This window comes from Balaenoptera musculus, chromosome 4, assembly GCF_009873245.2.
Source record: "Balaenoptera musculus isolate JJ_BM4_2016_0621 chromosome 4, mBalMus1.pri.v3, whole genome shotgun sequence".
NCBI classification, from domain to species: domain Eukaryota; kingdom Metazoa; phylum Chordata; class Mammalia; order Artiodactyla; family Balaenopteridae; genus Balaenoptera; species Balaenoptera musculus.
The window spans coordinates 74109356-74135476 of record NC_045788.1 but is presented as its reverse complement, the minus strand read 5'-3'; the positions used below and the strand labels follow the sequence as shown (position 1 = coordinate 74135476).

The following is a 26121-nucleotide window of genomic DNA, read 5'->3' as shown; positions in this document are numbered from 1 at the left end:
AGTGGCCCCCGCTCGCCGCAACTAGAGAAAGCCCTGGCACAGAAACGAAGACCCAACACAGCCAAAAATAAATAAATTAATTAATTAAAAAATAAATAAATAAATAAATAAAATAAAATAAAATGCCCAGTTTTCAACAACAAATTATAAGGTGTACCAAAAAAAAGAAAGAAAGAAAGAAAAGAAAAATGTGACCCACGTTAATGAAAAATAGCAATCACGACAAACAGTTTCTGAGCATCCCCAGATGTTGGTTTAAGCAAAGATTTCAAAACATTTATTATAGACATGTTAAAAAAGAACCCACCTTTAACTTTTTTTTAATTATGAAAACAATCAACAGATAAGAAATTCTCAATAAGGGTACAGAATTTATGTAAAAGAACCACATGGAAATTCTGAAGTTGAAAAGTATAATAACTAAAACAAAAAATTTACTACAGGATTCAAGATGGCAGAAGAAAATAGATGACCTTGAAGATATATCAGTAGAAACTATCCAATCTGAAGAACAGTGAGGAAAAAAAATTGAAGAAAACTGAACAGAGCCTCAGAGAACAACTTATCAACATTTCTGGAGTTCCAGAGGAGAGAAAGGGCAGGGGAAAAAAAAATTTTTTTAATAAACCACCACCAGAAAATTTTCGAAATTTGATTTTTTAGAAGAAATCAAATCTATGGGTCTTAGAAGTTCAATGAATCTCATGGAGAATAATTACAAAGAGACACACCTAGACACATCATAGCCAAACTGTTAAAAACAAACACAAGGAGAAAAATCATGCAAGCATAAAGAGAAAAATTACTCAGCATGTGCAGGGAACCACAATACGATTAACAGCTGACTTTCGATCAGAAACAACAGAAGCCAGAAGACAGTGGGATCACATTCTCAAAGTGCTGAAAGAAAACACCTGTCAATCAAGAAGGCAGCAAAACTACCGTTCAAAAAGGAAGGCATAATAAACAAAGTCTCAGATGAACAAAGACTGAGAGAATTTTTTGCAGACCTGCCATACAAGAAATACTAAAGGAAGTCCATCAAGTTGAAAGGAAATGACACCAGACTTAAATACACAGGAAGAAAAGAGCACCAGAAATGGTAAATATGTGGGTTAAACTAAAAAACTCTATAAAATACATTTTTCTCATTTCTTCTCTTAACATCTTTAAAAAAACATAAGAATCTATAAAGCAATGGTTATAACACTGTATTGCTGGGTTTATAGCATATATGGATGTAATATACATATATAACAGTTGTGGCACAATAGAGGAAGGAGAAAATGGAGCTATACTGGAGCAAAGTTCCTATATTTTACTAATACTGACTTAGTGTTAATATTAAGCAAACTGTTAAAATGTATAATGTAAACACCATAGCAATCACAAAGAAAATATCTTAAATTCTATTTAGAAAAGACATCAATAGAGTAATTAATATGGCACACTAAAAAACATTTAACACAAAAGAAGGCAGCAAAGGAAGCACAGAGAAACAAAAACCATAAGAGACATATATAAAACAAATGGCAAATGTAAATCCAACCATGACCATAATTAAATATGAATGTCTAGACAGCCCAATGGAAAGGCAGAGACTGTCAGATTGGACAAAAACAAGATTCAACTATGTGCTGTCAACAAGAGACACACTTTAAATTCAAGACTGAAAGTAAAAAGATTCGGAACAAGGATATATATACTATGGAAAGAGTAACCATAAGAGAGATGGCATGATTATATTAGTATTAGACAAAATAGATTTTAAGACAAATATTACTGGAAATGAAGAAAGATATTGCAAAATGACAGTCAATAAATTAGGAAAATATTATAATAATTATAAACCCTAAAATAATGAAGAGCCCTAAAAAATAAAATAATAACTAACATTATTGAAAAGAAAATAGAAAATTCAACAATTAGCATTGGAGATTTCAATACCCCACTCTAAGCAATTGACAGAATAACTATACAGCAAATTAACAAACATATAGAAAACGTGAACCACACTCTCAACCAACTATACCTAGAGTTGGCATATAGAAAACTCCAGCAAACAACAGAATACATACTGTTGTCAGGTACACACTCTCCAGGACAGACCAAATGCTAGGCCACTAAACAAGCCTCATAAATGTAAAAGGACTGAAGTCACACAAAGTATGTTCTCCAACCATAACAGAATTAAAGTAGATATCAACTAAGTTAGAAACTGGAAAATTCTCAAGTGTTTGAAAATTAAACTTCACAATTCTGAATAATATATGGGTCAAAAAAGAAATTAAAAGAGATGTTAGAGAATATTTTTAACTGAATGAAAACAAAAACAAACACATCAAAATCAATGGGATGCAGCTCAAGCAGTACTTAGAAGGAATTATATAACTTTAAGTATACTGAAAAAAAGAGGAGCCTCAAATCAATGACATGAGCCCCCACTTTAATAAATCAGAAAAGGAGTAAACTAGGGGACTTCCCTGGTGGTCCAGTGGTAAATAATCCACCTTCCAATGTAGGGGATGCGGGTTTGATCCCTGGTCAGGGGAACTAGGTTGCAGGGTAGAACATGCTGCAGGGCAGCTAAGCCCGTGTGCAACAACTACTGAGCTCGTGCACCTCAACTGGAAAGCCCGCGTGCAGCAAACTACAGAGCCCATGCACTCTGGAGCCCACATGCCACAACTACAGAGCTCACGTGTCCTGGAGCCTGCACGCCACAACTAGAGAAGAGAAAAAACCTGCACGCCACAACTAGAAAGAAGTCCACAGACCACAAGGAAAGATCCCGCACGCCTCAACGAAGATCCCACATGCTGCAACTAAGACCCAATGCAGCCATAAATAATTAATTAATCAATTAATTAATTAAAATATTTTTTTAAAAGAAAAAGAGCCAACTAAACCCTAAAGCAAGCTGAAAAATATATTGAAAATTTAGAGCAGAAATAAATAAAATACAAAACAGGAAGACAGAGAATAACTTGTTTTTTAAAAAAAGATCCAAAAAATTTACAAACTTTTAGGAAGACTGACCAACAACAAAGAGAAAAAACACAAATTACCAAAATTAGGAATGAAAGAAGGGATATTACCGCTGACCTCACAAAAATTAAAAGAATTATACGGGAAGGAATATTATAAACAGATATATGCCAACAAATTAAACAACTTTTATGAAATTCCTAAAAAGACATATATTACTGACACATAAACTAATGAAAGAGGAAACAGAAAAATCTGAATATAACAAACTGAGTTAGTATTTAAAATCTGCCCACAAAGAAATGGCCTCACTGATGAATTCCATCAAATATTTTAAGGGGGAAATACCAATCCTTCACAAACTCCTTCACAAAACAGAGGAAGAGTGTACATTTTGCAACTCAATCTATAAAGCCAGAGTTTCTTTGATATAAAGACATCACATAAAAACTACACTCCAATGTCTCTCATAAACATAGATACAATATCCTTACAAAATATTAGTAAACTGAATCTAGCAACAGATAAAAAAAGGCCTATATATACACCAAGACCAAGTAATATTTACCCCAGGAAGGCAATGGTGGTTTAACACCTGAAAATCAATTAATGTAATACACCATGTTAAGAGACTAAAGGACAAAAACCACATGGTTGGTTATCTCAATAAACAAAGAAGAATTTGACAAAATTCAACACTTACTCATGATAAAAAAAATCTCAACAAACTAAGACTAGAAGAGAACTTCCTCAAACTGATAAAAGGTATCTACAAAAAAAAAAACAAAAACAAAAAACTAACATCTTGCTTACTGGTTAAACACTGAATGCTTTCCTCCTAAAAATGAGGATGTCCATTTTCACCACTTCTATTCAACATTGTACTAAAGGTTCTAGCTAGTAAAACAGAGCAGGCAAAATCAATCAATCAACCAACCAACCAACCAAGCAATCAGTTGATCAAGTAATGGCATCTAGATTAGAAAAGACGAAATAAAACTGTCTTTATTCTCTAGCGATGCGATCTTGTATATAGAAATTTCCCAATGAATCCACAAAAGAGCTACAAGAACGAATAAACAAGTTCAGCAAGGCCACCGCCACTGAGAACTGATAAACAAGTTCAGCAAGGGCACAAGATATTAGATAAATAAAGAAAAATCAATTATATTTCTATAGTGAAATGACAGCTTTATATCACATCTTCCTATTAAAAATTTGAGCTGAGGGCTTCCCTAGTGGCACAGTGGTTAAGAATCCACCTGTCAATGCAAGGGACACGGGTTCGAGCTCTGGTCTGGAAGATCCCACGTGCCACGGAGCAACTAAGCCTGTGTGCCACAACTACTGAGCTTGCACTCTAGAGCCCGCGAGCCACAACTACTGAAGCCCGTGCACCTAGAGCCCGTGTTCCACAACAAGAGAAGCCACCACAATGAGAAGTCCGCGCACCACAAAGAAGAGTAGCCCCCACTCGCCGCAACTAGAGAATGCCTGTGCGCAGCAACAAAGACCCAATGCAGCCAAAAATAAATAAATAAAATAGATACAACATTAAAGAAATAAAAAATGTTTAAAAAAAAAATCTGAATTGATTCAAATTTTCTGTCTTATCCCTCAGTAGAGTTTTAAAATTTTTTTCAAGTAGATTTCTCCCAGGTATTTTATCTTTTTAGTTGTTACTGTGAATGTATACCTCTTCTTCCTTTATTAGCCCTAATTTTACTATTTGTATTAAAAAATCATTTATGTATAATTGATTTCATAAGCAGTTCCTTTACTGAATTCTCAGTACAAAAAACAAGCAGGCAGATGAACTGAACTGATTTCAGGAACAGGACCCCACCCATCCAAAAAAAAAAAAACCATGGAAATTCAGTATATGATAAATGTGGCATTTCAAATATGTAGAAAAGAAATGCATCATTCAATAACGGGAATGAGGACAAATGGTAAGCCATCTGGAAAAAAGTAAAGCTGATCTCTACATTTATTGCTTATACCAAATATATTCAATATAAATCAAGATTTTAAACAATTTAAACCATAAAAAGTAATAGAAAACCCATATAACTTTTCAAGTTCACTGAATCTAAAACTACCAAGCTAAAACTACCAATCATAAGAAACACAACTAATTTTGTCACTTAGAAAAAAACAATGCCAAACCATGACAAGCCAACAATTCACGTCATTCAGAGATGTTATAATGTGGAGGGAAAAACGAGTCCTACAATCAGTGGGGGAGACCTTTTAAACCTTACACAGGAAACCCCACCCCCACCCCAGCCCTGAAGAAAAAGATCACTAAATTCAATCATACAAAATTAAAACTTCAACAAGGCAAAAACAAAATCAAAAGATAAGCAAAACCTGAGTAAAAACCATCTGCCTAATGCATGACCAAACAGATAACTGAAAATATATATATAGCCAATAATAATGGGGAAAAAAATGTTGAAACTCACAATGAAATTTTGAAAAGCAATACTAAACAACAAAAAACTGACAAATACTAAAAGTTTGACAGTAGCTAGTATTATCAAAGAGATAAACAGATTCTCATTTTCCCAGACTACTGATGTTGGGGTAATCTTTTTAGTTGGGCAATTCAGCCACCAAATTATTAAATGTACACACTTCTTGACCCAACAATTTTTCCTTTAGGAATTTATACTACAAATATATTTTTAAATAATATGTGCAAAGATGTATCCAAGAATATTCACTATATTCCCATTTATTACTGCAAAAAAACTTAACCTAAATATCCATAAATAGGAGTCTAGTTAAAATAATTACAGTACATCCAAATATAGGAATACTACACAGAATGAAATAAGAAGGAATGATATGCAAAGATACAGAAGCTAACAACAAAAAAGACATGCTGCTAATAAACAACATGTATGGTGTGATCTCATTTTTATAAAAAATTATGTAAATATAGGTATACATATAAATTTCTGCATATATAATGGAAAATGTCTGTAATGATACACACACACACACACACACACACACACACACACACAAATGTTAACAGTAAATGGGAATAAGAAAAGACTTTAAAAAATTTTTTACATTATAAGATTCTCTACTGCATAAGTGTATATTCCTCTTATAATAAACCTGGGTAAGAAGTGAGAAGTGTTTAACAAAATCTTAAAATATGGCCACTAAAACTGCTAATAATTTCACACCTTCGCTTTAAAAGAGTTCTCAAAACAAATACAATTTATGAGAATCTTTGAATTTTTATGATCATTAATAATGACATAAGAATATGTGCCATTGACAAATGTGTAAATACCCTGAAAACTGTGAAATATTTAATTTTCTTTCACTTTGTTTGAAAGATAAAAGCACAGGTCTAATATATGTACCAACATAGCCCAACAAGACAGGAGAGGATCATGGTTCTTCCTAAAATAAGGGAACCTGGGCCTAAAAAAGAGAAATGCAAGTAATCTTGTTAAGTGAGAAAAGATAACGGTCTTCATACAGAACTAATAACATTAATTCTTTCCAATGTATAGATGTTCATATCTGTATATAGTGATATCATGCTATGTATATGTAATATTCACGCTATATATAAGCAAGTATAAAAGAAAAAGGTAATGTCCAGTAAATGCAGAGTACTACCCAACAGCTGTGATAGGTGTGTTCATGTTCAAGTATATGGGCATCTATCACAGGTAAAAATTAGAGGTTGAGTAAAACAGCGCTGGATTACCTCTACAAAATAGGTCAGGCAAATGCCCATCCCGCCAGATCACTTGGCCGAATTTCCAAGCTGTTGATTCCTCCCTCTATCCTATAAAAGTACAAAAATACAGGTTATGCCCCCCCAAAAATCAGGATTAGACATATTCTTAAAGTCAGGTAAAATAGGTATATCAAAATGTGCTAAATCTGACAAAATTCTTTCCACAGTAGACACTGTTGGAATAAATAAAATTACTTCACTTAGAACACTTAGTTCAACTGTAATGACCCATCAGTGCTGAATGATATCATGAAGAAAAGAAATGACCCAGACACTAACTGGACTTTTCCAAATTTAACTTCTAGCTGAGGATTAGGATTTCTTTAAAATCAGGGTAATAAACTAGAATTATCATAAACAACTTAAAATAGGAAGGAAGGCACAAAATGTATTTCACTAAAATCATATGTTGATGTTCTCAATTACTCAAATAGTACTAGTTCCTGTTAAAATCCCAGAGTAACATTTCCCTGAGGTCAAAGTCCAATTATTTTAAGAATATAGTTTTTGAAAATACAAAAATGTTAAGTATTTAAAATTTTCAAGGCAAAGATATTTAATAATGTTAAAATGGTCCATAAATATTTTTTTAATGTCTATAATCAATCTTTCAACAGGACTAATACAGAAAATTAACACTCCATGTTGGTATTGCATTGATATTGGACATATATAATTTTCTTCCTGCAACTGGGATATGTTTTCCTGGTATATGAAATGGAGATAATGAGGACTGAAAGCTGAAATTTTATTAGAAACAAAGAATAGGCCAAATATAACTTTTATTCAGAAATAAAAAAGCATTTTATATAATAGCCTAAACACATTTTTAGGACTCAATAAATACCCTGCAAATAAATAAGCTATAAATATAAAAGCAGGACAATTAAAGAAACTCTAAATCTTCAGAAAATAACCAAGTATATTAATTCTAACCTGTGTTTACATAATTTTATCAAGGGATTACAAACATTACAGCATTTCTGATAATTCAGCATTTTCTAGTCCTTAGCCAGTCAGTAGCTTTGTTGCTAAAACTAGTTACGAACAAAAAATCTATTTAAAATAATTTATTTCTACTAAGCTCTTAATTGCCTGCCTCAAAGTTTTGTTCCCAAGCATTCAAAAGAGCATATATGCCATTCCTCTCAGTTACTTAAAACTACTTTTAAATATATATTTTCTATAGTGTTAGTATCAAAAAGATAATAAAAGCCATAAAACTATATTATTGTGGTAGACACTATTAAAAACAGGTAAAGTAAAATAAAACTGTATCTGCACTACACTGCTATCACCATTCTACGTTCTTTACTGTATTCAACTTTTAGAATTTCCAACACAGTTCACAGGAATAAAGTTGAACAGAAACGACATGGTAAAGTCTATATATGGGAAATAAAAATGTCTTTAGACATTAGCGACTTTGGTATTACATTATGAGTCTTTTAAAGTTGACTGGATTTATCTAGTCCACAATCAAAACATTATTACTTATGTCATCACATAATAATGGTAACATATACAGCTGGACAAACGTTTTTGAGATGTTAATATTCTGTTGAAAACATTTTCACAGAAAGCCTACTCACCTTGCATCACTTTTTATTGAAAGCTCTAAATTAACGCTGTCACACATCAAAGACTATAACTAGGTACGTTAAAAGAGGGAGGAAACAAAAATAAAATAGTGAAGCAAGAAGGAAAAAGCAGCATGCCTCACTCCCACATACACACATCCCTCAAATGTACAAAATAATATAACCTGAAAGTCCGAATCTATAAACAGAAATTTTGTAATGTCTTTCCCATCACAACCTTTCCTCTACCATGGAAACCCAGAATTCCCCCTAACTCACCTGCCACATAGTCTCTGTCTCTGGAAACCTAATTCATTTAGCATCATCTACCAATTTCACTTATCCTTCCAAGTCTCTATCCCTCCTTCTCCTCTACCACCCCTCTCCACCAAAAATGGGGAAAAGAAAAGAATCTACCAGGCTGGAAACTACGACCCTGTAAGTACAAAAAGAAAGATATAAAGTTACTTGGGCAACCACCCAATGATCAGCTAAGATCTTCCTCTTTCCCTGCCCCACTTCCCCTACTTTAGAAGTGACTGAATATTCCTGCTTAGCAATTCCTCTATTTTAAGATTTTGCTGGCTAATTATTCCCTGATTATAATCACTTGTGCAGGGGCTTCCCTGGTGGCACACTGGTTAAGAATCCGCCTGCCAATGCAGGGGACACAGGTTCGAGCCCTGGTCTGGGAAGATCCCACATGCCGCGGAGAAACTAAGCCCATGCGCCACAACCACTGAGCCTGCGCTCTAGAGCCCGCGAGCCACAACTACTGAAGCCCATGCTCTGCAATGAGAAGCAACCGCAATGAGAAGCCCGCTCACCGCAACTAGAGAAAGCCCACGCACAGCAACGAAGACCCAACCAGCCAAAAATAAATAAATAAAATAAATAAATTTATTTTTAAAAAAATAATAATAATCACTTGTGCAGGTATAATCAAATTAAGACAAAATACAGATTAAGGAAGAAAATAAATGATACATTTTTCAGGGACCGTTAGCTACTACCCGTCCATTATTTAGTTCTGACAGACTGGCAGGATTTCAATGTATTTACCAGCAGGTGGTCTGATTCATTATTCAGGCCAACATTTTTGTCATTAACTGAATCAACATTTTTGATCAACTGATATGTATATGCAACACTATCTAAGATTCCTAAGACATGCATAAAATATCATGGTCTCTGCCCAAAGGAGTTCATAATCTAGCAAGGATGGTAAACATACAAGAAATAATGTTAGTGATGATAATATAATGTGTTAAGCGCTATAACTGAAGTTTAAGCAATTTATCATAGGAAAATCAAAGCAGGGGTCAATTAATTCTCCCTCTGTTACCTTTCCAAAAGAAAAGGAAGAAGTGACCTTTTAATGTTGGCTCCACATTTAAGAATAAAATGAATACCATATGCTTTGGACTTTGCTCAGTAGTGTTCCTAGGTCTTTGCAGATATTAACTAACTTAATACAAAAAACAAACCTATGAGGTTGGTGCTAGTATTATTCACATTTCACAGAAGAAAAAACTGAAGGGTTAACTAACTCACCAAAGGTTATAAAATTAGTAAGTGACAGAACCAAAGTCTTTATAATGGTTAGCAGGCACTCCACAATCTACTGTGCTATCACCTCCTCCTCCTCATCACTACCACCATGGCTTTAAGAATCTGAGAGGAAAAATGCTTCAAGTCCTTTAGCATCTTTTAACTAGATCATATTTGAAAGTAATTAGTTAAATTCTACTTTTACATTAGTTTTACTTTTGTGATTTAATAATGCTTTCTGAACAATGTTTTTTTTTTAAAAAAAAAGGTAAAGGAAAAAAGTTTGTTCCAGGCAAGAGATTTCTATGAATATGGTTAGAATTTCTACACAGTAACAAAGTAGACATATGTGTTCTTTTAATTTACACTACCTGCTTTGACAATTAAAGTTGTTAGAACTCAGAGTGTACTATTCATGACCAGATCCATCCTAAGGAGGAATGAAAGCTCCAAAAATTCAAACCACCCACCCCAGAAACTGCCCTAACCAGGTCTTTCTAGAACAATTTTCCATTTCTACCTTCACCAAAAATTAAGCCAAAATCTTATAAATTTCACAATCAATGTAGTTAACCCACTTGATTAAGAAAGAAAGTCCTACAAAGGGGTAATCAAATAAATTCTTAAAAAACAGTTGGCCGTGGGCTTCCCTGGTGGCACAGTGGTTGGGAGTCTGCCTGCCGGTGCAGGGGACACGGGTTCGATCTCTGGTCCGGGGGGATCCCACATGCCGCAGAGCGACTGAGCCTGTGCACCACAGCTGCTGAGCCTGCGCTCTGGAGCCGCGAGCCACGGCTGCTGGGCCCACATGCCACAACTACTGAAGCCTGCACACCTACAGCCCATGCTCTGTGGCAAGGGAGGACACCACAATCGGGGGCCTGTGGGCCGCACTGAAGAGTGGCCCCCACTCACCATAACTAGAGAAAGCCCGCGTGCAGCAGCGAAGACCCAACGCAGCCAAAGATAAATAAATAGATAAAATAAATTTTAAAAATAAAAAAAAAACCTTCACCATTTAAAAAAAAAAAAAAAAAGTTGGCCAAAGTGAGTAAAATAAAGGCACCAACTGAAAACGTTCACCTGCCCTTGACCTTTTTAAATCACCTAACCAGTAAACATTTGTCAAATAAGAAACCAACTCTCTACCCACGTTAGAAAACACAACAGTATAAGCATTTTTAGAAAATCCTTAGACTATAAACCACTAAAGAGACAAACCTAACCTTTAAATCCAAGTCACCTGTTGAGGAAAGACACCTTCCAAAAGCTAACCTTATCACAGAGGGGATGATAAACTATCAAGCAACTATGTAATCCTTCCCCAAATTCACCAATAGAAATTAGTTTTTAAGAATAGTAAACCACTAAACTCAAGGAAAAGCTGCTTTATTTTTACATGAATTTTTACTTGAATACATACCAATTTTGTAAATAATCATAAAATATTTTGCACTATGATGATCAAGATCACTCAGGTCAGTTTTCAAATGATCTCCTCAAAAACGTTACAAGCATGCTCTGATTAAAGTACTTCACAGTTTAAAAAGTGCTTTCAAGTGTCATATTTCACGGGACACCCCCTACACACACAATTACCTAGGCAGGTATTATTGTTTGCCTCCATTCTATAGATGATGAAACTGAGGTTCAAGAGGTTAAGTACCCATGGTTACACAACACCTGTCACGGCAAAGACTTCAACCAGATCCTCTGCCTCCAAATAAATGTCTACTTTAACATAGCACAACAGGAAAGGTCATTCCCGAGTTAAAATATTGATATATTTAATGTTACTCTTAACAATATTCTGAGAGTCAAAAATAAACATCTTTGAAGTAAGGATAAGATCAATGAACATAAACTTTGAAATTAAAATGCTATCTACAGTAATAGTTACCATGTAAATAAACAAAAAATTAAATTCATCTGATTTTCATAACACAAAAATTATCCTACTGTAATAATAACTAAGGAAACCCTAGAAAAGATTATAGGAATACATTTGAAAATTAAAGTTTAACTATTTAAATTTTATTTTTAAGTGTCAATTCTTCATGAATAAAAACATGTTAAAATATTATTAAAAACCAAAAATAACAAGAGGGAACTGGAATTATTACTTCTAATATGAAATATAATTAAATACTCTCATTTAAAAACATGTAAATGGTCCATTAAAAAGCTCATTTTCTGACAATTTTACCTTATTCAATACTAGAGTCAGTCACTCTTATCTCCTCTAAAACACATGCCCAGAACTACATAAGGCACTAGACACAATGTAGAGGTGTGTCCACACATAAAAGAAATGATTTTTAATCTGATTAGAAATCTAAGATTTGCCATCAGAGTCAATCTGAGAGTACCTCAAGAAGTGGCTGCAAAGAAGCCCAGTGATTTCTCTGTAACTGCAGTAACTATATTAGTTTGAACAATTCATGTAATATGTGAGATTTTTTAAAAATAGTAGTAGTTGGGACTTCCCTGGCAGTCCAGTGGTTAAGACTCTGTGCTTCCACTGCAGTAACTATATTAGTTTGAACAATTCACGTAATATGTGAGATTTTTTAAAAATAGTAGTAGTTGGGACTTCCCTGGCAGTCCAGTGGTTAAGACTCTGTGCTTCCACTGCAGGGGGGCACAGTTCGATCCCTGGTCAGGGAACTAAGATCCTGCATGCCGCACGGGGCAGCCAAATAAACAGTAGTAGTTGATTTAACAAGTTAACTCATCATTTAGAAGCACTAGCTTCTACTAATGTAGAATAGACATTTTCTTATTTGGGTCCACTTTACTCTCAATTAGAAAACTAGGGAATGTAAAAAGCAGGACATTTTATCTTTCCTTTTCAACCTATGAATTAGAAACAGATTAAACTGGCTGCATAATACAAGATTTTCCAAATTTGTTTTGAAAAATATTTACTAATATTAAAATACTAGGGCTTCCCTGGTGGCACAGTGGTTGAGAATCTGCCTGCCAATGCAGGGGACACGGGTTCGAGCCCTGGTCTGGGAGGATCCCACATGCCACGGAGCAACTAGGCCCGTGAGCCACAATTACTGAGCCTGCGCATCTGGAGCCTGTGTTCCGCAACAGGAGAGGCCGCGATAGTGAGAGGCCCGCGCACCGCGATGAAGAGTGGCCCCAGCTTGCCGCAGCTAGAGAAAGCCCTTGCACAGAAACGAAGACCCAACTCAGCCAAAAATAAATAAATAAATAATAAAAATAAAGGAATTCCTTTAAAAAAAAAAATATTAAAATACTATTATATATTACTGGAATTATTAAATACCTTAAATACAAATAATCCATAAAATAAACACATCTTTGAAGAAGATACCAGAATTCACAATTTCATTTTAATTAACTATACTACAAAATTCAGTTTATGTGGGCTTCCCTGGTGGCGCAGTGGTTAAGAATCCGCCTGCCAATGCAGGGGACACGGGTTCGAGCCCTGGTCTGGGAAGATCCCACATGCCGCGGGGCAACTGGGCCCGTGAGCCACAACTACTGAGCCTGCGCGTCTGGAGCCTGTGCTCCGCAACAAGAGAGGCCGCGACAGTGAGAGGCCCGCGCACCGCGATGAAGAGTGGCCCCCACTTGCCGCAACTAGAGAAAGCCCTCGCACAGAAACGAAGACCCAACACAGCCAAAAATAAATAAATAAAAAATAAATAAATTTATAAAAAAAAAAAAAAAAAATTCAGTTTATGTGATAGATGCCTAGTAAATTGCATGCATCTATTCCCTGGCACCCTCTTGAACTGCTTATGACTGACCTTCCAAAACCTTCCTAGGGGTCCAGTACTGTGGTTTATAATTGAAGCAACATTGTGCTTAGAAGTTCACAAAGCACATGGCCATAAACCATTATTTTCAAAGTTGAAATAACTCGCTGGGTGGAGATGATGCAGGTTCACAAAAATTAAGGAATCTGAACTTCCAGTCTAGGTAAGATGGCATAGCTCTCTTTTTCCCTGCCCCTCCTCACTAAACACCATGTTAAACCAGGGGAATAACACCAGAGACAAGTGAAAGAAAACTATGAAAACTGGTAAGCAGGCAGCTAACCAGTTTGGGACTCCAAGACTACAGAAACAGAAAAGCAGCAGAGTGTTTTATGTCCCCAGACCCAACAGAAGAAGGCAACCCAGACTGGCATTTCCTGACCACCAATTCAGCAACAGAAGGTAGACCAGACAGCCACACTCCTCCCCCAAACTAAACAGGAGTCCCTCTACAATGTCAAGCAAGGGATATCAACTGGAAGCCCAGTCAACAACAAAGGCCAGAAAGGGGAAGCAACTCTTCCATCCCCACATGACCTGAAACTCCTGTTTTCCACCTAGAAATACTGAGGCAAGTGGGCAGAACTCAGGGACCCAGCCAGTTCAAGCATCTCAGTTTGCGCCAAGACTCTCCCTCTCACCCAGAGACATGGGGACAGTGAAGAATTGGAGGTTTGAGGTGGGTACCAGGAGGAGGATCCCACCACAATCCTCTCCCATCTAGAGACACCCAAAAGCCTGATAGGAGGTAATGTCTTCTATTCTCTCAGGCAGCATCAGCAAGGACCAGTGGGAGCCCCAACAGCATCAGATAAACCAAGCCAACCACAAAGGCTCTGAAAATTAAACTGCCATTAGAACCAAAGTCATAAAAGTGGGCCAAGACCTGTACACTAAACCTAAACAGGGTGACCGCATGCTAAAATAAAAACTGTAAATAGGGACCAGAGCCTCCTAACATAATATATAACACAGAAAATGACACAAGAAAATCCCAACATGAGTGAGAAAGGATAATCAACCAAGGCCAATACAGAGATGAGTCAGATGTTGGAATTATTTGAAAAGGATTTTAAAGCACCATAATAAAATGTCTCAGCAATTAATTATAAGTTCTCCTGAAACACGTGAAAAGAATGGAAAATCTCAGCAAAGAAACAGAAGTTATAAAAAAGAAGCAAAAGAAAATTACAGAACTAAAAATTACAGAACTAATAAGTACTATAACATGAAACTTTAAAACTTGCTAGATAGGCTCAATACAACCATGGAGATAACAGGGAAGAGAATCACTGAATTTGAGACAGAAAAACAGAATTAACCCAATCTGAAAAACAGATAGAAAAAAGACTGAAAAAAAAAAACTAATAGATTCTTAGCAACCTGTGGGCCAATAACAAAAGATCCAACATTCTTATCACTGGAGTCCCAGAAACAGGAGAAACAGAGAGGGGCTGAAACAGTATTTAAAGAAAAGACGGCAAAAACCTTCTCATATGTGACAAATACAAACTTACAGATCCAAAAAAGTGAGCAAACCCAAAACAGGATAAACCCAAATAAATTTACACCAGGACACATCATAATTAAATGTTCAAAAATTAAAAACAAAGAAAAAACTTTGAAGGCAGCCAGACAAAAATAACATATTACCTATAACGGAAGAACTGAAATGACACCAGATTTCTCATCTCAATCAAAGAGGCCAAAAAAAGTGGCAGAATATTTTTTGAATGCTAGAAAAATAAAAAAAGAACTGCCAACCAAGAATTCTATACCCAGTTGAAACTACTCTTCAGGAATGTCTTAATCTATTCAGGCTGCCATAACAAAACACCACAAAATGGATGGCTTATAAACAATAGAAATTTACTTCTCACAGTTCTGGAGGCTGCAAGTCCAAGATCAGGATGCCAACATGGTCAGGTGAAGGGCCTCTTCCAGACTGCAGACTTCTGTCTGTATTCTTACATGGCAGAAAAGGGGCAAAAGAGCTCCCTCTTTTGTGACAGCACTAATCCCATTCATAAGGGCTCTCCCCCATGACCTAACAACCTCCCAAAGGACGCAACTCCCAATACCATCATATTGGTTATTAGGATTTCAACATTTACATTTTAGGAGAATTCATTCAGACCACAGAAAGGAACAAAGGAGAAATTTTTTAAAGCATTCTCAAAAGAAGAAAAACTAAAAGACCATGTCACTAGCAACCCTACCCATAAAGACTGGCTGAAGAAAATTTTCCAAACAAGAAAAAGAATAGAGGGGCTTCCCTAGTGGTGCAGTGGTTGAGAGTCTGCACGCTAATGCAGGGGACACAGGTTCAAGCCCTGGTCCAGGAAGATCCCACATGCCACAGAGCAACTAAGCCCATGCACCACAACTACTGAGCCTGTGTGCCTAGAGCCTGTGCTCCGCAGCACAGAGAGAAGCCCGCCACTGCAAAGAAGAGTAGCCCCGCTCGCCTCAACTAGAGAAAGCCCGCGCACAGCAATGAAGCTCAATGCAGCCAAAAATAAATAAATAAATAATGTTAAACATAAACAAATTTTTAAAAAAAGAAAGAAAAAGAATAGAAATACAAGTATACACAACAGGATATCTTTTCCATCATTAGTTTTCTAGATCATACTTAACTGACAGAAACAGAAATTATACTACTACTGATACTTAAAACAATTATATTTAAAAGTCAAGTAAGTAAAAAGGTAAAAGAGAAGTAAAGTTTTCACACTTCAGTTGAAGTAGTAAAACACTGATACCAGGAGACTGTTATAAGTCATATATACATTAGGTAACAACTACAACAACCACTATGAAAACTATACCAAGACAGACTCAAAAACATTATAAATAAATCTTTTACAAATTATGAAAGAATCCTAAAAAATGTTCTAGTAATCTGCAGGAAGGCAAGAGAAGAGAAACAAAAAAATGAAAACCAGAGAAAATAAAACAAAAAACAAATAATAAAATGGCGATTTAAGTGCTAATATTTATCGATAATTACCTTAAATGCAGATGGTCTAAACAGACGAATCAAGAAAGACTGGCGGAGTAGATTTTTGAAATGCCCCACTATATGCTGCTAACAAGAAATTCAGTAACATACATTGAAAGTAAAAGAATGGAAAAGCTATGAAAACTCTTTTTTTTCCAGCAGAGAAGCTATATTAATAACACAACCAACCAATAAGGTCAGCTTGATATACATAGAATACTCCACCCAACGACAGCAGAATACATATTTCTTTTCAAGCACCCATGGAACATTCATGAAGACAGATCATATCCTGGGCCATAAAACAAGCCTCAACAAATCTAAAACAACTGAAATAATACAAGAGGTACATTATCTGACAATAATGGACTCAAACTAGAAATCAGTAACAAAGACAACAGGAAAACTTCTGAACACAAAACAATAAAGGACACTTTTTAAAAGTCCATGGGTCAAAGAGGAAATCTCAAAGAAAAAATTTAAATATATACATAAAAATGAATGAAAATAAAAACACAGCATGTCAAAATATGTGGGATGCAGCTAAACCAGTAGTTAGAAGGAAATTTATAGCACTAAATGCTTACATTAGAAAAGAGGAGGGACTTCCCTGGTGGTCCAGTGGTAAAGAATCTGCCTTCCAATTCAGGGGACGTGGGTTCGATCTCTGGTTGGGGAACTAAGATCCCATATGCCACAGGGCAACTAAAACCTGCTCACCACAACTACTGAGCCCGTGTGCCACAAACTACAGAGCCCACGCGCCCTGGAGCCTGCACGTCACAACTACAGGGTGCACGTGCCCTGGAGCCCGTGCACCACAACTAGAGAGAGAAAACCCACACGCCACAACTTGAGAGAACCCGCGCCGCAATGAAAGATCCCACACACCTCAACAAAGACCCCGTGTGCCACAACTAAGACCCGATGCAGCCAAAAAAAAACAAAGAAAATAAACAAAAATCTTTAAAAAAAGAAAAGAGGAAAGATCTCAAATCAATTACCTAATTACTTACCACAAGAAACTTTAAGAAAAAAAAAAAAGCAAAATATAAACCCAAAGCAAGCAGTAGAACAGAAACAATGAAGAGCAGAAATCAATGAAATTAAAAATAGGAAAATAGAGAAAATCAATGAAGCAAAAATTTTAAAAGCCTCTAACATGACAAATAAAAATAAAAAGAGAGAAGACACAAATCACCAATATCAAGATTGAAATAGGGATATCACTAAGATCGTACAGCACTTAAAAAGATAATAAGGGAATACTACAACAAATTTTACACTTTTAAATTGGACATTTAGAAGAAATGGACCAATTTATCAAAATCACATTACTAAAACTAAACCAAAATGAAACCAATAATCTAAATATTTCTATAAGCATGAACTGGTTATAGAATAAATGAACTAGTCTATGAAATGAATTCTTAATTGACAAAGGGGCAAAAATAATTCAATGGAGGAAAGATAGCCTTTTCAACAAACAGTGCTGGAACAATTGGACATCCATATGCCAAGAAAAGAGTCTAGACCTAAACCTCACAACCACATACAAAATTATTTCAAAATGGATGATGAATGTAAACATAAAACTATAGAGTTTTTAGAATAAAAAAGAAGAGACCCTTCAAGACCTAAAGAAAAGGGTTCTTGGGCTTGGCACCAAACGCATGTTCCATAAAAGAAAATAAGCCAAACTTCATCAAAATAAAAAACATGTGCCCTATGAAAAGATGCTCATCATCACTAATGATTAGAGAAAAGCAAATCAAAACTACAATGAGGTACCACCTTACGCTAGTCAGAATGGCCATCATTTAAAACTCTACAAATAATAAATGCTGGAGAGGGTGTGGAGAAAAGGGAACCCTCTTACACTGTTGGTGGGAATGTAAATTGGTGCAGCCATTATAGAAAACAGTATGAAGTTTCCTCAAAAAATTAAAAATAGTTGCTATATGATCCAGCAATCCCACTCCTGGGCATATACCCAGACAGAACTATAATCTGGGGCTTCCCTGGTGGTGCAGTGGTTAAGAATCCACCTGCCAATGCAGGGGACATGGGTTCGAGCCCTGGTCCGGGAAGATCCCACATGCCGCAGAGCAACTAAGCCTGTGTGCCACAACTACTGAGCCTACGCTCCAGAGCCCGCGAGCCACAACTCCTGAAGCCCAGACGCCTAGAGCCCATGCTCTGAAACAAGAGAAGCCACCGCAATGAGAAGCCTGCACACCACAACGAAGAGTAGCCCCTGCTCACTGCAACTAGAGAAAGCCCACACACAGCAACAAAGACCCAATGCAGCCAAAAATAAATAATTAAAATAAATAAATTAAAAAACTATAATTTGAAAAGATTACATGCACCCCTATGTTCATAGCAGCACTATTTACAATAGCCAAGACATGGAAGCAACCTAAATGTCCATCGATAGATGAATGGATAAAGAAGATGTGGTATATACACACAATGGAATACTACTCAGCCATAAAAAAGAATGAAATAATGCCATTTACAGCAACATGGATGGACCCAGAGATTATCATACTAAGTGAAGTAAGTCAAAAAGAGAAAGACAAATATCATATGATATCACTTATATGTGGAATCTAAAATACTGAATACAACACAAATGAACATATCTACTAAACAGAAACAGACCCACAGACATAAAAAACAGACTTGTGCCAAGGGGGAGTGAAAAGTGGGGAAGGGATGGACTGTGAGTTTGTGATTAGCAGATGCAAACCAGTATATATAGGATGGATAAACAACAAGGTCCTACTGTCTAGCACAGGGAACTATATTCAATAACCTGTGACAAACCATAATGGAAAAGAATATGAAAAAGTATATGTGTGTATATATGTGTGTGTGTATATATATATATATATATATATATATATATATACACATATAGATACATGTATGTATGTATAATTGAGTCACTCTGCTATACAGCGGAAATTAACACAACACTTAAATCAACTATACTTCAATAAAATATGTTTTAAAAATGTGCCCTGTGAAAGACCTTCTTAAGAAGATGTAGCTTATCATAGCTACAGGCTGAGAGAAAATGTCTGCAAACCATGTATCTGACAAAGGTCTTGTATTTAAAATATATGAAGAACTCTCAAATCTCAAAAGTTAAAAAAAAAACATTCTGATTAAAAAATGAGCAAAAGACATGTACAGACAACAAATAAGTACACACAAAGACGTTTAATATCATTAGCCATTAGAGAATGCAAATTAAAACTACAGTAAGATATCACTATACACCTATCAAAACGGCTAAAATAAATAGCAATAATAACAAATGCTGGCAAGGATGCAGAAAATCTCTTACATTGCTGATGGGAATGTAATATGATACACCACACTGAAAAACAGTTTGGAAGTTTCTTATAAAACTAAACATGGCCTCCCATTCAACCCAGGAAGCTCACTCTTGGGCATTTATCTCAGAGAACTATACATAAAATCCTGAACATGAATGTTCATAACCACTTTATTATTAATAGCAAAATACTGAATATACCAAAAGTCCTTCAACAGCTGAATGGTTACACAAAGTATGTATTAATATACCATTATAAACCATTCTTGAAAAGACAAAACTATAGAGATGGAAAATATGTCACCAGGGGACAGGGAGGGATTTTGGGGTAGGGTGCAAATATAAACGGTAGCAAGAGGGCTTTTCTTTGCGGTGATGGAATAGTTCTGTATCTTCGCTGTTGTGGTAGTTACATGAATTTATATATAGGAGAAAATCACACAGAACTATAAACACACAAATGAATTAGGATTGAAAAATGGTGAGAACTGATTAAGTTTGGCAATTCAGATAACAGTAGTGTACTAATGTCAATTTCCTAATTTTGATGTCTTATTCGAGCTTTAGAAGATGTCACCATTGGGGGGAAGCTGGGTAAAGTATACACAGGACTCTACTATTTTTGCAACTTCCTTTGAGTCTATAATTATTTCAAAATAAAGTTTTTTTTTTTTAATTATGTGAGATGGGAAATAGAGGGCAGAGATGCAGATGAAACAAGACTGTCTGTTAATTGCTAACTGTTGAGGCTAGGTCACTGGTATATAGAGGTTCCTAATACTATTGTATTTTTCACCTTTTTAAATTTTTCATATTAAAAGGTTAACAAAAATATAAGATGCTGTATATCAAAATATTAACAGCAGCTTCTTCCAGTTAGTGATTTTACTCTTCTTTTTGCTAATATGCATCTTAAATTTTTTCTATAAAATAAATTTCTTATATAAAATAATTTTTGAAGAAATCTTTGCTCATAGTCTTTTGTCCTACTTGTTTTTCTCATTTTTAAAAAGCAGCACCACAGAAAAAAATTTTAAACTTAAAAAGAACTCCACTGATACTTCTTTCTGACAATACAGCACTTAATTTGAAATACCCAATTTAAATCTAAATACCCAATTTATATTTCATCCAATTACATTTCACCTGAAAGTTCCAATATCTTTTTCTAAAATTAACCAAAAGGATCCTGCTAGAATAGATTTACAATCAGCACAATAACTGACCATTATAGTGATCCTCACAAAACAGAACAGATGTCTAAGTTCAAGACATCCTAAGACATTTTAACAATTCCAGTTGGGTTTGCATTTGCATGTTGCCTACGGTATCATAATTAACTTCCAATTGTTTTGTTTTTAAATTGTATGTGGTCTTTTTTAATTTTTCAAACTTTTTTTTAAAAAAGCAGATGCTGAAAAGGTTATAATGGTTACAAAACCATGCTGAAGAATTCAACAATGTGCGAATCTGAAAAAAGTAACAATAATTTAGTGGATACTGAGATTCCCATGATGCAATTTTTAAAATTTTAGCTTATTTAAATTTATCAAGCAAAAATGATAAAATACCATTTCCCTCAGTAATAATTAAAATTAATTTTAATTAAATAAGTAAATTAAAATTAAATTATAATAGAAATAACGAAACCTGAACTCCACGTTATCTGTAGGACCTCGGGGTAAGTCACAATCTCTCTGAAACTCTGTTTCCTTATCTACATACTGAAAGAGTTATACTTGTGTTTCATTGTTGTTGTTGTTTTTGTTTTTGGCCACACCACACAGCTTGCGGGATCCTAGTTCCCCAACCAGGGATCGAACCCGCTCCCCTGGCAGTGAAAGCACTGAGTCCTCACCACTGGACCGCCAGGAAAGAGTTATACTTGTTAATCTTCCAGCTCCAAAATCCTATGTACTGATGCTCTAAAATATACTTCATGACCTTTTACCCATGATCATTCTAACGACAACTCTGAGAAAAGATTTATAACCGATGTGATATAGAGATGCCAATTACATTACAAATAACTTTCATAGGTAGAATATTATTCTCAACAATTAAATCGGGGCTTCTCAACATCAACACTACTGACTCTTTGCACTGGATGATTCTTTGTTGTGAGGGTTACCATGCGCATTGTAGGATGTTTAGCATCTACACACTAGATACCAATAGAATCCCCCCAGCGTGACAACCAAATACGTCTCCAGACATTGCCAAAACCACCTCTCGTGGAGAATCACTGTATTAGATTAAAAATTTCCAGGGTTCTTTGGAGATGGGAAGGACAAAGAAGAGAAAATGTTTTTGTGACATAGGAGGAAAGGCATAAGAAAGGCTAGGAATGAACAAAACAAATTGTAGCTAAAGTCGTGATAATAATGAAAACAGCAGTATATAAAGCAGAGGAGAAAATTCACAGGTATTCCATCTGTACCTCTGTAACCATCTTCAATAAAGAGGGCCAAAGGTTTTTTAATCAGAAATTAATGAAATTAACATAATTCCTCTTCTCCCTAGCTTTTGTGAGGAGGCTAAACATTCTCAAGTTACCCACTAACTTGTTTTTCAGTGTATTCTTCAAACACTGAAAATACCCACATGAAAAACACATCCCCCCACAGTTAAATACAATAAGCATCTGTTTTAATCAAATGTAAATGTGCTACAAAATGCCATGAAAAGTAACACTGAGGAATATCCTCAAGTCCTTTATGTATTTAAAGAAAGGCCGAAGACATTCAGTGTGGAGAAACTATATACATCTAAATGCTACAACGTTCACACATTCACTTTCTGACTCTTTTAACACTCACTATAAAATCAACTCAGCCATATTTTCCACCAAACAGACAAATACCCAGTTTCCTTAGTCTATTCTTGGATAGGTCACCAGACTGGGAATAAGAGACCCAGAGTCTATTCCCAGCTGCAAACAGACTGGTAATCTCAAGCAAATTATTCACTCAGGTTAAGGTTCTACACCCATTTCACGCTGACAATACTGAAAATCTGCCCAGAAACAAGCACTGAGAAACCCAGGACTTCCTTCTGCACCCAAAGGACAACTGCAAACGTATTTTTAGATTTCTTAAATCTAAAAATCTGAATAGGATTTTATTTATAGCAACATTTAACATACTTGAAATTTCAAAACTGTGTGGTGCCTTTACCAACTGCCCTTCATAAAATTAATAAGAAACGCTCTGTTTTTAATCACGCCATGCCCAATTGTGTAAAACTCTATATGCAAACTACACAAATCATAATTATGTATAACAAAAAAAGCTGTTTTTAATTCAAGCTCTTGGGAAGGGCTTTAACTTTTGCATTTCCTAACTATCTAGTTTTTAGTCTGCTACACAAGTAGCTCTTTCCTGGCACTGTAATCAGTGCTTCACAAAGTCTGGAGAGCCAAAGTTTGCCCTTACAGACTAATTCTGGAAAGGCCTTAGGGCTGTTCTTACCACTAAACACGCAGGTTTTAGTAGCGCCAATATACGGATACAAGCGTACATTTTCTGCTCTTGATACCAAGTAAAAAAACTGTCTAGCAGACGTAAGTTACCCGTCTGACCTTTTCGCACACCATAAAACTGTAAACACAATACAGTCCAATATAAGATTTGAAAAAAAACAGGGTTAGGACGGAAAGGAGGGTGTCAATTAACGTTCGTCGGCTCCTGCTGTCAGGCAGACACTTGTTAGGCGCCGAGAAGCCACTCACAAAGTTTGCCATCTCGCTGGGGGAAGGGGCCCCGACCGCGCCGCGGGCCCCGACCCGGAAGACGGGTGTCTGGAAGGCCCCACCGCCCGCCGTGGCCCGGGCGCGCCAGCCACCCCGGCAGGAAAAACCCCAGCTTCTCGGCGCTCCTCCGCCGCCTCCCTGCACACAGGCGCACTCACGCACGCGCGCGCACACTCACACACGTACACACAACAAAAGGAAGCCGTGCGAGCCGCGTGCGGAGGTTTGCTCCGGCGCTCAGGGAAGCCCCTCCTCCCGACCCCCATCGCGCCGCGCGGGGCCTGCTCACTTGCTGGAGCGCCCCCCGAGGGCCCGTGGGTGCACGGATCCCCGCGGCCCGCGGCCCACCGGACCGGCCCCGCCCGGCTCGGCTCTGCTCGGCCGCGTTCGCGGGCAGCTGCGGCGGCTCTGGGCCCACCACCCGCGCAGCTCCGCCCGCCGCCGAGCCGAGCGCCGGCAAAATCCCGCCCGGGAGGGCCTGGGCTCCCAACCGGAGGGCTCCCTACTTGCCGGGTTTCTCAAGAAATAAAACTATTACACTTAATTATCCTTGGTAAAATTCCTCCCTACGTACCGTGGGATATTTAAGTCCCGTTCCTTACCGAACCACTATCAAAAGTAGTATCCAACACAACACTCCTTACAATAAGAAATCTCTTTCAGTAACCTCTTCTTTAATCCTTCCTCTTCCTCTTACTTTTCTACACCTTAGTTTACTCATTTTAGTTTTCTCTTGCCTTCCTGTTTTCAACCTATGAGACACATTTTCCCAAAAGAATAATCTTCCCTAAACCGTCTTTCCAATTTTACCCTTTTGAAATTTACTTTTCTAATAGTAACAAGATTTCTCGTAAATCCCTTCCATTACACCTCCCACTTTATACAAAACCTCTCCAGGAGTAACTTCTATCATTTTATCAGCATCTACCAAATCAATTCATAAATAACTTTCTCAAATACTGCATTTTTTGTTTGTTCCTGCATTCCCTCAAAGCTAACACTCTCCAACTTAACACACACATTTGCTCCAAATTGCCCTCAAATTTTGTGAACTTATTCCAGAGAGGCCACCAAAGTCGCTGAAAAATCTATTTCCTAAACATACCCCAATAACTTAATGATCTTTCCAAATATTCTCTACCAATTCATTTGAATCACTCTTAACAAGACTACCATACATTTCCCCAAAGACTCTAATTACAGAACCTAATCAGATTAACACATTATCTCTACCATTATATGTATCTACACATGCAGGTGTATATGTATGTGTTGACAAGTATATAGGGGACCCTGCAAAACATCAAGTGTGTATTTCATTCTAATCCCTTATATATTGGCTCCTCTCAAATTTGCAAGGAAAACTCCTTCACACCAACCAAGATTTTCAAGCATCCATCCCGTCTTGTGTAGTCATTTATCTATGTTAAATTAACATATCATTTTAAAACATACTGTCTCCACTTCTACAATAATCATTCCTCACACCTTCCTTAAGATATCCATCATTAGTCTAACCCACACAATCCACTCAAATATTCAGAATATCCCCCACTCGCCCAGGCCTAGCTATGTCTAAGGCAGGTCCTAGAAACAATTCTAGACTATTGGCAGATTACAGCAAAGTTGTGAATTGAATAAAGCAACATCCCTGGGCTGTCTCAGGCCTTCAAAGCTCTGGGTGGTCTCCATAGGTCCTTCATTATTAAATTTGGTGATTGACTAAATGTAGAAATAAAGGAAGAGAAAAAAAAAAAAAAAAAAAGATGAATGACCCAGGGCTAGATTTTGGAACTAATTCTGAAGCAAAGCTGCAATAGGACGGAAAACCAATACTATATATTTTGTGCTTTGTCGTATTTTTCTCACTGCCACTAAATAAGCTCTCTCTCGGAAACGTGAAAGAATATCAAAAACCCTGATCTGAACAGGGAGGGTCAGAAAGTATTCTTTGCTCAGAGGTTGAAAGAGTTCATTTATCATGTGAAGAATATAATGCAAATACTAAGGATTTGAAGCATACAGTATTTTTCCCTTAATGGTTTAAAATGCCAGTTGCTAGAACCACAGCGAGGCACTAGTGGAGAATCTCTAAAAGCAGTTAGGTGAGCATTTGAGAGTCAAGTCTTTCATAGTACAAGGGAAAAGTTGCCAGAAGACAAAGTCTGACAAAAATCAATGCTACTATGTAACTGGACAAGCAAAAGTTCCATAGCAGAGACAAAGCCAATGGATAAGAGGCCTGGTCTAGGTCTTAAACACCATCAATGGAAGATGATGAAGGTTTCAAGCCCTGAGGTGATAATGCTGAAGACTTAAAACAAAACAG

The 26121-nt window shown here is 36.5% G+C and overlaps 1 protein-coding gene across 4 annotated transcripts in view; it reads right to left on the bottom strand.

Moving 5' to 3' along the window:
* The window catches only part of ZNF148 (zinc finger protein 148), a 131338-nt gene that overhangs the window by 92195 nt on the left and 13022 nt on the right, over positions 1-26121 (bottom strand). The window contains exons 1-2 of one of the 4 annotated variants that reach the window (XM_036850085.1): positions 23772-23889; positions 6728-6808 (exon numbers count right to left, since the gene is read on the bottom strand). The exons of 2 other annotated variants lie outside the window; for them this stretch is intronic. The gene's annotated coding sequence lies outside the window, so the exon portion shown is untranslated. Of the gene's footprint in view, positions 1-6727; positions 6809-23771; positions 23890-26121 lie in introns of those variants that run through there. One more of the 4 variants, XM_036850084.1, reaches the window with a different exon arrangement.